Source organism: Giraffa tippelskirchi, chromosome 11, assembly GCF_054371585.1.
Source record: "Giraffa tippelskirchi isolate mGirTip1 chromosome 11, T2T-mGirTip1v1.2.pri, whole genome shotgun sequence".
Lineage (NCBI taxonomy): Eukaryota > Metazoa > Chordata > Mammalia > Artiodactyla > Giraffidae > Giraffa > Giraffa tippelskirchi.
In genome coordinates, this window is record NC_137285.1 from 64,765,392 (window position 1) to 64,778,208 (window position 12,817).

General features: G+C 35.5%; 1 protein-coding gene across 12 annotated transcripts in view; it reads left to right on the forward strand.

The window, feature by feature from the left end:
• RBM46 (RNA binding motif protein 46) overlaps positions 1 to 12,817 on the forward strand; it is a 57,545-nt gene that overhangs the window by 19,663 nt on the left and 25,065 nt on the right. Inside the window, exon 8 of one of the 12 annotated variants that reach the window (XR_014069191.1) lies at positions 2,562 to 2,731. The exons of the other annotated variants lie outside the window; for them this stretch is intronic. The gene's annotated coding sequence lies outside the window, so the exon portion shown is untranslated. Of the gene's footprint in view, positions 1 to 2,561; positions 2,732 to 12,817 lie in introns of those variants that run through there. 12 annotated transcript variants of the gene reach the window in all.

The following is a 12,817-nucleotide window of genomic DNA, read 5'->3' on the forward strand; positions in this document are numbered from 1 at the left end:
ATAAATTGCTTTGAAACAAAGAGAAACTTCTCTAGTTTTTTTAAATTTAGGAAATTTTAGGAGACACTTAAGCTAAATGTAATGGTTATAGTGAAATTTTGAATTGTAAATAATTAGAAAAATTAACACTTTTAGAAAGTTAGTGTTTTCTTTCCAGGTTTAATTATGGATCTAACTTTTATACTATTTCAAACTTATATTTTAAAGAACAAAAGTAATTTTCTGAATTTGCTTTAAAATTCACCTAGTTAAGTGGGATGAGCACCAACATTTTATACATTAATTTGTTTCCACATGACCAAGTGGTGAGATGAAAATTCCATTAACTCAACTACGTGTCTTTGGACCTCTGAGAGGGCCCTGTGTTCGTGAAAATGTGTTTTTATTCTTCTTGAAACTTACAGTTTTTTTTTCCCCAGAAGATCATCTTTTGGTATTACTCATAATTTTTATCTTACTAACACTTGTTTTAATGGACCATAATTTTTATGAAGTTGCTGCTGTGAGAGAAGCTTAATAGTGAGTACTCAAGTAAAAGAAGCTATAGTCTCAGGTGCCAACAAAATGTGACCGTGAAATGGTCTACCTTTGTGGACCTCGGTGCCTTCATCTCTAAAATATCAGGGTTTTACTTGGTGACTTCTTAGGAGGTCACCTCCCCCAAATTTATGGTTTTGTTTAAAATATGATAAAAACTCTGTAAAGAACCAAAAAACAATATTTGAGTTTTTCTTATGCATACTGAGATAGAATTCAAATAGTTTAAAATCAAGAGCTGCTTTTGTCAGAATTAATCCTTTTCTCAGTTTAATGCTCCTTTTTTCATATAATTCAAAACTTAACATTTGTCTGCTTCACAGCAAAACAACTAGATTAAGAAAATGAGTTACCTGTTGCACTTTCATGATGACAAGTAATTATTTTTCTTTCCATGCATTTGTCAATTAATTATAATCAAAACCAAGATTTTATAAAACAACTTAATTACTTAGCAATTTTGAAATTAGTTTTTGTACCAGAGAATCTAGGAAATTAATGATGTATATTAAAACATACATGACCAATATTTATTCCATCGTTATGTTATTAGCTGACAAATGTGATCGTGTGATTTCATTTACTTTATACATTTATTTAATCATGCTTGATCCTCTATCCTACAGTTTCCTAGTATCTTTGGTTAATACATTTCTAAAATTCTTTTTCTAATACACTAGTTTTAATAGTAGCTACTGCTTTTTAATTTATAAGCTTAATGTATGATATTTAATATTTTAAAAAACCCATGGCTTGTAAATTTTCCTCTGGTGTTAAAGGCCACAGTAAATTTTGCATATGTGCATTCTTAGATGTCAGCAGCAACTCAAAATTTTGACACATGGTATCCCCTAAATATATTTTTCAATGTGGCATTCAAAGGAATTTCATTGTTGTATTGATTTTTTTCTCTCCTCTAAAGCTTACTTATTTTGGAGGGTTTAGAATAGTGAAAATCTGTGTAGAAGCTGACTATTGTGCCTTTATTTCTGCTTCCTACTTAATATTTAGTAGACAGTAATTGCTGATGCTGAAAAATGAATGGACTAGTGAATGGGGATGGAAGCTGTTTTGGAAAAATGGTTTTACTGTGATGAATTTATTCAAGTGATCATTTGTGCTTCTAACCACTTTAAAATTACTCACTGTCAGTTGCTTCCAGGCCTTTTGGTGAGGATTAGCTGTAGTACCTGATCTTATTAATTTCAGATATATTATCCATACTAGAGCGATGCATCCTCTGTCATAGAGTGATACATATTGTGTCCAAGACCTGATAGTGCATTACCTCTAGCAAGAGTGTACTTGCCTCTGGAGATTCAAAAAAATTAAAAAAAAACTCTAGTTTCCCCAGGTGGTTGGAATCTCTCAATCGCCAAAATGTTAATAACAACTTGGATTTTCTTGCCCTTAAGTTTGGAATATTTGGTTAAAGGTCATTAATTATATGTGGGCCTTTCCTTACAGCAAGTGACATGTGAGTTATAAAAATATTTACAATAATTCATATTTTAAGAGAATCATTTATTTGGCTGTCTTTCTGCGTTGCCTTTAGTAAATACAGTCTTACATACCACTGATAATGATTTCTACTATAAATGTATTTAAAACTTCCAGTTGAAAAGTGTATATCAGAGTGCAATCATTAGAAAACATCAGTCTGTTAAATTGTATTGCCTGATAATTTGATAAATGTACTCTAAACTTCCACATTTCTTACCCGTTTAAACAGTATAGCTTGATTTTTTTATACACAGAGTAATCAAGAATAAATTTGAATAAATAAAAGTTTTATACTTGAATATACTACTCGTTTCCTTTATACAGTAGTTATCTATTGACCTTTACTTCACTTTTTCTTTCATGTTTTGATTTTCTTTTGTTATATTTTCTAAGAATGTTATTTCTAGAGATGCTTTACTTTTTTTTACTTGTTTTTTTTTTTTTGGTAATCCTCTTTTATAGGTGAATTGTTGTAAGACTGCAAGCCCATGGAATTAATTTTTCTCTTGTCTTCATTTCAGCATACATATTCCAGTCTGCTTTGTTACTGGCCAGCTTAGAGAGTAAACAGATTTGCAGCCGATGTGCCATAGTGTGTATGGCTTATTCTTTCTGCGGCTGTGTTAATTTTTGATCCAAAAGTGACCAGATATGTAGTTACAGATTTATTAAAGTACAGTTTCACCCACTATCCAAAGTAGAGCCTTTCTATGAAACCTTTTGTAAGCCAAATAGAATAAAGCCGAGGCTTAGGACACAGTCTTGCTAACAGATGCACAAAGTAAATCAAGGTAAATCACAAGTGCTCACCGACACAATTCAGAACTCTTAACAGCTTGATGCTGAGATACTGTCATTCTGGGGGAAGGAGCTTGCCTTTGCTGGTTGGGAAGTTTAGGCTGCGTGCTGTCTTTATAGTGGAATTGCTACAGAATGAATGCTAAACACTGTTTTTGCTTTCTGCCTTTTCTCATAGAAGGGAAAATCCTCTTTAAATTTCTTTCGGTTAGCAAAAACAGATGCTAATGTGTGATGTAAAGTGAACTTTTCAAAAAGTGGGGGATACCTGTATTGAATAACGTGGGACATAGAATTGAGCCACTATGATTCTTTGGAAAACAGATTTAAATTGTATTCTGCACTATAAAGTTATAATTTTTACCAAAAGCAAAATAATTCAGAGTAATGTTTATTAATTTAAATGTCTCACTTGTGTGTTTAGGTGTCTACATCTGTTTCTTTGAGAGATCACAAATCAAGTGTCCTTGAGTGATACATAAGTGAGAAATTTAGATAAACCAACTAGAGAAATAATGAAGATATCAGAGGATTGGAAAGTTACTTTTTTTCTCTTAACTAGAGAGAAATGGGAGATACTAAGCAAAAATAGGATTACTTATTCTGTGAAAGCACTCTTAGCTTCTGACGGGTATTTACAAATATGATGAGATACCTGTGATTTGTTTTCCTTCGTTATTTCTTTTAAGGTTTTTATGTGATTTACTGATTTTAAGATTTTTAAGTGCTTGTATTGAAATGTACCTAGGATAACTGTGACTCTAGGATGTCTGCGCTTTTTACAATTAACTTTCTTATTTATGCACCAGTGTATTTTTAAACCTTACTTTTCCTGATTTTTAAAAATCTTTGTACCTTATTTATTTTCGCTTGCTGTGGTTTATGCCACAAGCAGGGAGTGGCATTTTAGTGAACATGACTTGAGGAGGAGGATTAACGGCCTTTTTCATCAGTCCTCTTAGGCCTTGGCAAGTATATTGATGTCAGCCACTCTGATTTAAATTGGTAAATAAGGCACATTTTATTGCCTTGAGATTTTGCCTAAATTTTTAGGCAATAATGATTTTTATTTATAGTTATTTTAGTCTGATGTTGTATTTTGAAAATTTTTATATGCCAAGAAAAATTTCTGTAGCCAACTACCAAATACTTATGTTTAGATTTGAGTTATCAGTAAATTGAAGTATTGTTTCATTGTTTAATTATATTTATCCTATGGTTCTTTAAATATATAGTTCATTAATTCAGGGAATTTATATAAGTTCTAGAGCCCTATTATAAAAATCTAACTTAGGAAAAGGATGGAAAGATGTTTAACTTCCCCTTAGCTTAGTTTCTGTTTGGGAGAGAGAGCGTTGTCTCATACTGATGGAGCAGCCTCACCTAAGTAGAATGTTAACCTTACCTTTATCTTTTCTGTTTATTTTCTTCTGGTGATGAGCTATCCACCATAGTCCCTGCCTCTCCCTGAAAGGTATGAGGTGGTTTATTAAAAATAAGTATAAGTTAGTTGCTCAGTCGTGTCTGACTCTTTGTGACCCCATGGACTGCAGCCCACCAGGCTCCTCTGTCCATGAGATTTTCCAGGCAAGGATACTGGAGTGGGTTGCCATTTCCTTCTCCAGTGGATCTTCCCAGCCCAAGGATCGAACCTGGGTCTCGTGCACTGCAGGCAGATCCTTTACAGACTGAACTACAAGGGAAGCCCAAACAAAGTATGAAAGGATTCAAATCTTAAAAATTGAAGGAATTAAGTCAATGGGAAATTATAAATAGGAAAATAAAGCCAAGCAAAACTAAACAATACATTGTTTAGCAATGAAGGAATATATGGCAGAACTATAAAGGAAAGGAAGAGAATGGTTAACACTTAAAAATCAAGATCATGATTACTTTAAGGATTAAGAGGAGAGATTGAAAGTGATGCAAGAGACTTCTAAGGTATTGATGATTTTCTATTTCTAAACCTGTGTGATGAGTACATGTTTTTATTTTTAAAATTATGTTGGCTGAACAAGGACCTACTGTAAAGCACAAGCAACTTTGCTTAATGTTATGTAACAATAAAAAATGTTTTTATGTATAGAATTTTCTAGGCAAGATTACTGGAGTGGGTTTACCATTTCATATTTCAGGGGATCTTCCCGACCCAGGGATCAAAGCAGCATTTCTTGCGTCCCTTGCATTGCCAGTGGATTCTTTACCACTGCACCACCTTGTTAATATGAATGTTCATGCAACAGATATTTATTGAACACTGTGCTCTCTATGAAGTCCTGAGGATCACTGTAGTGAATCACACAGAGCTGCTGCCTTCATAGAATTCACATTCTATTGAGGGAGACAGTTATTCAGTTACAGTTCTCATAAACATTCTGAAGAAGTATGGGGTGTTATGAGAAAATATAATTGGATGACCTGAGATGGGAGGGTCAGGAAATAGTACATTGCATTTTAGAGAGAATTACAGCAAAAGGAAGTTCAGTTCTTTAAATTTAGGGTAACATACAGGCAACATTGGATATAAGAGCGTATCACTCAGAGCTGAATTTCCTCAATTCACATCCCAGCTTCATTACTTACTTGGAAAAGTTACTTTATCCTCTCTGTACTTGAGTTTCCTCATCTGAATGTTAAGAATATTTATCTCATAGGGTAATTATATGTATTAAATGAGTTAAAATTGTAAAGGGCCCACAGCAGTGCCTTTTGTATTAAAATATGCTGTATAAATATTAAAAATCTTTATTCAGAAAACAAATCTAAGACAACAGATTTTCCAATCATTTATAATAATGAATTTTATTAGTAATAATAGTAGTTAAGATTCTTGGAGTGTTTACTGTATATTAAGTACTGTGCTAAATGCCTTTATATGATACTACATTATTTTGTAAACTCTTTGAGGTACTGTAGATACTATTTTTATGTCCTTTTACATAGGTATTATTTTTATTTTTATGTAGATAATATTGTATAATAAATATTTATTATATTTTATGTCACTTTTTTTTTGATAAATGAAGAAACTAAGGCTTTAGTAGACTGAGTAATTTGTTCAGGATCCCCCAGTTGTCTAAGAAGCTGTGCTCTTAACTGCTTTTTTTTGTCGTTGCGTCACTCAGTTGTGTCCGACTCTTTGCAACCCCATGGACTGCAGCTTGCCAGGCTTCCCTGTACTTCACTATCTCCTGGAGCTTGCTCAAACTCATGTCCATTGAGTCAGTGATGCTATCCAACCATCTCATCCTCTGTTGCCCCTGTCTGCTCCTGCCCTCAATCTTACCCAGCATCAGGGTCTTTTCCAGTGAGTCTGCTCTTAGCATCAGGTGGCCAAAGTATTGAAGCTTCAGCTTCAGCATCAATCCTTCAAATCAATATTCAGGCTTGATCTTTAGGATTGACTGGTTTGATCTCTTGCTATCCAAGGGACTCTCAAGAGTCTTTTCCAGCACCACAATTCAAAAGCATCAACTCTTCAGCACTCAGCCTTCTTTATGGTCCAACTCTGACATTTCTACACGACTACTGGAAAAGTCATAGCTTTGACTATACGGACCTTTATTAGCAAAGTGATGTCTCTGCTTTTTAACATGCTGTCTAGGTTTGTCTTAACTACTGTTCTTTATTAACTACATGTTCCCAGTGAAAAACTGACCTTTGTGTAACGTTAAACATTTGATGACAGATCTGAATTTGGGGAATATTATTGGCAAGCTTTTCTTCTAAAACTTAAAATATAGTGTAATGGTCTTTTGTTTCATACTTTGCCTGCTTTTCAGAGACAGGTTTATCTTCCTAGTCCAACAAGCCCATATTCCCATTTACTCCACATGTATTAATAGTGTGCACCTAAGATACCTGTTTTGGAGAAGGCAATGGCACCCTACTCCAGTACTCTTGCCTGGAAAATCCCATGGACGGAGGAGCCTGGAAGGCTGCAGTCCATGGGGTCGCTCAGAGTCGGGCACGACTGAGTGACCTCACTTTCACTTTTCACTCTCATGCATTGAAGAAGGAAGTGGCAACCCACTCCAGTGTTCTTGCCTGGAGGATCCCAGGGACAGGGGAGCCAGACGGGCTGCCGTCTGTGGGGTTGCACAGAGTCAGACACGACTGAAGCGACTTAGCAGCAGCAGCAAGATACCTGTTTGAATCCTAAATAAATCATTTAAGTTACAAGGGAGTGGTGAACATAAATTGTTTACAAATTAGCTTTGAGATTTTTAGGTTTACTCTAGGGTAAGCATTGCTGACTGATCACGTATGTGACATGCTGGCAGAAGAGAATTTGTTTTTTTTTTTTTTCCTCCTTCAGATACTAGACAGAATTTCAAATAGGCAAAGTTTGTTTAGGTCTGTTCATGGTCTTTTGTTGCTTGATATTCTCATTTTTCCTTTAGATTATGCTCAGACATCACAGCAGTACGTAATTCACCCATATAATTTATCACTGATGTTATGCCTGGCTGTTGCTTTTCATCCTTGTTTCCTTGCTCAGGAGCCTACAGTGACTCGCTATTATAATGTATAGCATATCAAGTCCTCTGAACTCCATATTCTCTTGTTCAGAATTCTCAGTTGTTTGTCCCTGTCTTACCTGACAGTAGATAGTATCTTCTGCCACTTTGAATCATTTTTCTTTTATATATTATTCTGTCTTGATAGTAACTATTATATTGTGTGGTTTTATTCTTTAAATTATAAGTGATTAACTAATTCTTTTTTTAACTTACTGCATTACATACAAACTGAAAAGTATACACAGTTCATGAAGGAAAGCTTTGTGAATTACCTCAGAGGGAGCACATCAGTGTGACCACTAGTGTGTGCTCGCTGGTTTCAGCCGTGTCCGACTCTTTGCAGCACTGTGGGCTGTAGCCTCCCAGGCTCTCTGTCCATGGAATTTTCCAGGCAAGAATACTGAAGTGTGTTGCCATTTTCTCCTCCAGGGGATCAACTTGTGTCTCCTAAGTCCCGCTTTTTTACCACTAGTGCCACCAAGGAGGCTGTAACCACTAGGGGAAGACAAGATATCAATACCCTAGAACGGTCCTCTGTACTCCTGCTCAGATATCTCTCTTCCCAAAGGAAACTAATCTTCTGACTACTTCTGTTTTTGAAATCTGTACAGAGTTTTGTGTATTTTTGCCTGGCTTCTTTTGACATTATGTTGATGAAATTGGCCTGCGTTGTTATGTGTACTGTCATCTGTAAGGATTCCATCAAAATCATACAGTTTGCTATTTCTGGTGTTAGAAGTTTGAGTGCTTCATATTTGAGCTGTTTGAATAACGATGCTATGAATGTTCTTGTATGTGGTGTGTTTTTCTGGTGTACATTTGAATGTGTTTCTGTTGAATACACAGGCATAAAAGTGGTAGGTAATATTTTTAAAACTTGAGTGCATATGTGCTAAGTCACTTCAGTTGTGTCCTATTCTGTGTGACGCTATAGACTGTAGCCTGCCAGGCTCCTCTATCCATGGGATTCTCCACCAGGCAAGAATACTGGAGTGGGTTGCCATGCCCTCCTCCAGGGGATCTTCTGGACCCAGGGATTGAACCTGAGTCTCTTAGGTCTCCTGCCTTGGCAGGCGGGTTCCTTACCACTGCTGCCACCTGGGAAGCCTCTGAAACTTGAGCAGATAAGGCCAAACAGTTTTCCAAAGTGATTATATCAGTTTATACTTTACTAGCAGTACATGGGTTTCAGTTGTTCCATATCCCTGCCAACACTTTGAATATTATTATTAGCCTCTTGATATTGAATATTCTAGCTAGATATATATTGCTGTCTTATTGAGATTATAACTTCTGTATCACTGTTGAGTAATGGATAGTGAGCATCTTTTAATAAGATTATAGGGCATTAAGATATCCTTTTGATGAAATGTCTCATTTAAAATATTTTGTCCCTTTCTTATATTGGGTTGTTTGTTTTTTTCTTTTAAAGTACAAGCCCTTTGTTGGATATATACTTTACAAATACCTTCTTCCACTAGTGGCTTACCTTTCTGCTCTCTACATGGTATACTTTGAAAAAGACAGAAGTTCTTAATTTTAGTGTGGTTTACTTTATCAGTCTTTAAAAGTTAGTACTGTTTGTGCCCTGCTTAAGAAATCTTTGCTTACCTCAAGGTGATAAAATATTCTCCTGTATTATCTTTTAGAAACTTTTATCTTTCAAGTTTAGTGAGGTTGTGAAGTATGTATTGTATGTATACATTTACATATATATTGGTATAAGTCTTACTCTAGATTCTGTATTCTCTTTCATTGATTGATTTTATTACAGTATCTTAATTATGAAAATCTTGATATTTAGTAGAGAATTATCTTCCCACACTTTTTTCTTTTCTTCACAATTACCTTAACTCATCTTAGCCTTTATAGTTCCATATAAATTTTACAATCAATTGTAAACTTTCACCAAAAAAAATCCTACTAGGGATTTGATTGGAATTGAATCTGTAGCTCCATTTGTGATGAAATTAATTTTTATAGTATCGGTCTTTCTGATCCATGAAACTTATAGATCTATCCATTTGTTTAGACTTTCTTTAATTTCTGTAAACACTCAATAATTTATGAACATTTGTGTAAATATCTCTTACATCTTTCATTATATTTATTCCTGAGTCTTAATGTTTTTCACTGCCATTGTAAATGCTGCCTTTTATTTCTATTTCTAATTGTTCCTGTTTATATAAATACAGTTTACTTATTATGTATTGAATAATACTATTTATTTGAGTATAATGGCTTGGCTCTATATTATTTAAGATTTTCCTATTTACACAGTCATATCAACCACAAAAAAGTGGGATTTTTTTCTCCTTTTCTGTCCTTTCACTTTTCTTTTTTCCTCTTGCCGTATTGCACTGGCTGGAACCACTTGTCCAGCCTTGAATACTAATGATGATAGACGGCGTTCTTAAATCCTCTCAGGGTTTCTCGGTTACTGTGGTTCTTAGAGAAGCCCTTTATCATGGCCCTTCTATTCCTAGTTTGCTCAGAGGTTTTATCACAAATGGGCGATGAAGCTTTCTGCATTTATATAGATAATTATATCATTTTATCTATTATTCTTTTAATGTTAGCTGCATTGATTGATATTTGAATGTTACACCAGTCTTGAATTTCTGAAAGAAACCCAGTTGGATCATGATATACATTATCCTTTTTATGTATTGCTAAATTTCATTTTTATATTTTCTTTAGGATTTTTATATGTGTTCACTAATGAGATTGGCCCATACTTTTCCTCATTAAAAACATTTACGAATTTTTTTCTCTTTATGGAAGAGTTTGGTTGCCATTATATGTATATTTTTGGATATGTGGAATATCATTTAAGAAGTCATCTTAGAGTTTTCAGCCTTTCTTTTATTACACTGTGTACATTTCAAGGCTACAAATTGCCCTTTTAAAAAGGTATGGTTATAGCTGTGTCACATATGTCTTGATGTGGTTGATTTTTATCATTATTTATTTGAAAATATTTCATTTTGATTTCACGAGTATAAATTTTAAACATACGAAGATTTCTGTAGTTATATTTTTGTTTTTTATTTTTCTATGATCAAAAAGTATATTATGGATCATTTCAGTACTTTGTCTTTTGTTTTTTAATGATTAATGAAATAATTCATGCCTGATTAATAAGGTTTTTCCAGTTTTTAATTGCAGTGTATTTAGTTTGCTAGGGTTGCCGTGGTGAAGTACAACAATCTGTTTGACTTGAGCAACAGAAATTTATTTTTCCATAGTTTTGGAGCCTAGAAATAAAAAATCAAGGTGTTGGTTCCCTTTAGAGTTGGTCGGGAAGAATTTCCTTGCACCTTTTAGCTTCAGGTATTTGCCAGCAGTCCTTTAATTTGTTGGCTTCTAGATGCATTACTCCAACCTCTGCCTCTGTTGAGTAAGGTTATCTTCTCCCTGTATCTTTCTGTGTCTTCATGAGGCATGTTCTTCTCTATGCTTCTCCATTTCTATCAGGATATCAGCATACTAGATTAAGAGTCCCTGCTATGGGCTTCCCCGATGGCTCAGCGGGTAAAGAATCTGCCTGCAATGCAGGAGACACAGGAAATGCAGGTTCGATCCCTGGGTCAGGAAGATCCCCTGGAGGAGGGAAATGGTGATGCACTCCAGTATTCTTGCCTGAAAAATTGCATGGACAGAGAAACCTGGCAGACTGCAGTCCATGGGGTCACAAAGAGTGGGACACCGTTGACCAACTAAGCACATACTACTGCAGTCTGACCTCATCTTAACTAATTACATTCGTGATTAACCTGTTTCCAATTGAGGTCATGTTATGAGGTGCTAGGGATTAGGACTTCAACATACCATTTATGGGCACACGATTCAAATCATATATTAGACCAGGTTTACTAATCATATGTAAAATACTTTATCTTTCATGTTTTTTTGGTGCTTATTCTATTACTGTGAGAGGGTTGTGAAAATTACCCATTGTGACTACAAATTTGGCTTTTCTTTCTTTTGATTCTGTCAGTTTTTGCTTTATATAATTTTAGGTTGTATATTCTTAGGTGCATAGAAATCTAGAATTGCTATGTTTTTCTGGTGAAGTGTACTTTTTATTATCATACTGTGTCATTCTATCTCTATTATGCATTGTTGTTGTTTTGTTCAGTGGCTAAGTTGTGTCGGACTCTGCAACCCCATAGACCGCAGCACACCAGATTTCCTGTCCTTCACTGTCTCCCGGGGTTTGCTCAAACTCAGGTCCATTGAGTTGGTGATGCCATCCAACCATCTCATCCCCTTCTCCTTCTGCCCTTATCTTTCCCAGCATCAGGGTATTTTGCAATGAGTTGGCTCTTCTCATCAGGTATTGGAGCTTCACCTTCAGCATCAATCCTTCCAATGAGTAGTCAGGGTTTATTTCCTTTAGGATTGACTGGTTTGATCTCCTTGCTGTCCAAATGACTCTCAGGAGTCCTCTCTGGCACCACAATAAAGAAACATCAATTTCAGCCTTCTTGATGGTCTCTCACATCTGTACATGACTACTGGAAAAACCATAGCTTTAACTGCTGCTGCTGCTGCTGCTAAGTCACTTCAGTCGTGTCCAACTCTGTGTGACCCCATAGATGGCAGCCCACCAGGCTCCTCCATCCCTGGGATTCTCCAGGCAAGAACACTGGAGTGGGTTGCCATTTCCTTCTCCAATGCATGAAAGTGAAGTCGCTCAGTCGTGTCTGACTCTTAGCGACCCCACGGACTGCAGCCTACCAGGCTCCTCTGTCCATGGGATTTTCCAGACAAGAGTACTGGAGTGGGGTGCCACTGCCTTCTCCGTAGCTTTAGCTATATGGACCAAAAGTAATGTCTCTGCTTTTTAATACACTGATTAAGTTTGTCATAGCTTTTCTTCCAAGGGGCAAGCATCTTTTAATTTTGTGACTGCAGTCACCATCTGCAGTGATTTTGAAGTCCAAGAAAATAAAATCTGCTGTTTCCACTTTTCCCCCATCTATTTGCCATCGAATGATGGGACTAGATGCCATGATCTTAGTGTTTTGAAGTTGACTTTTAAGCCAGCTTTTTCACTCTCCTCTCTTACCCTTATCAGGAGGCTCTTTAGTTCCTCTTCATTTTGTGTCATGAGAGTGGTATCATCTGCATATCTGAGGTTATTGATATTTGTCTTGGCAATCTTGACTCCTGTCATTCTCTCCTGCCTTAAAGAATACTTTTGATATTAACGTAAGTTTCCAGGCTTTCTTTTGATGAGGATTTCACAGATGTGTTTTCTTCTATTTTTAAACTTTTACTTTCCCTGTATCTTAGTTTTAAGATGACTGTAATGTAGAGTTGGTGTTGTTTTTGTTGCTGACATTTGGTTTTGTTGAAAGTCTGTGTTTTAAGTGTTTGATCGGCTTGCATTTAATATACTTACATGAATGTTAAGAATTAAGTTTCTTGTCTTGCCCTTTGCCTTCTGT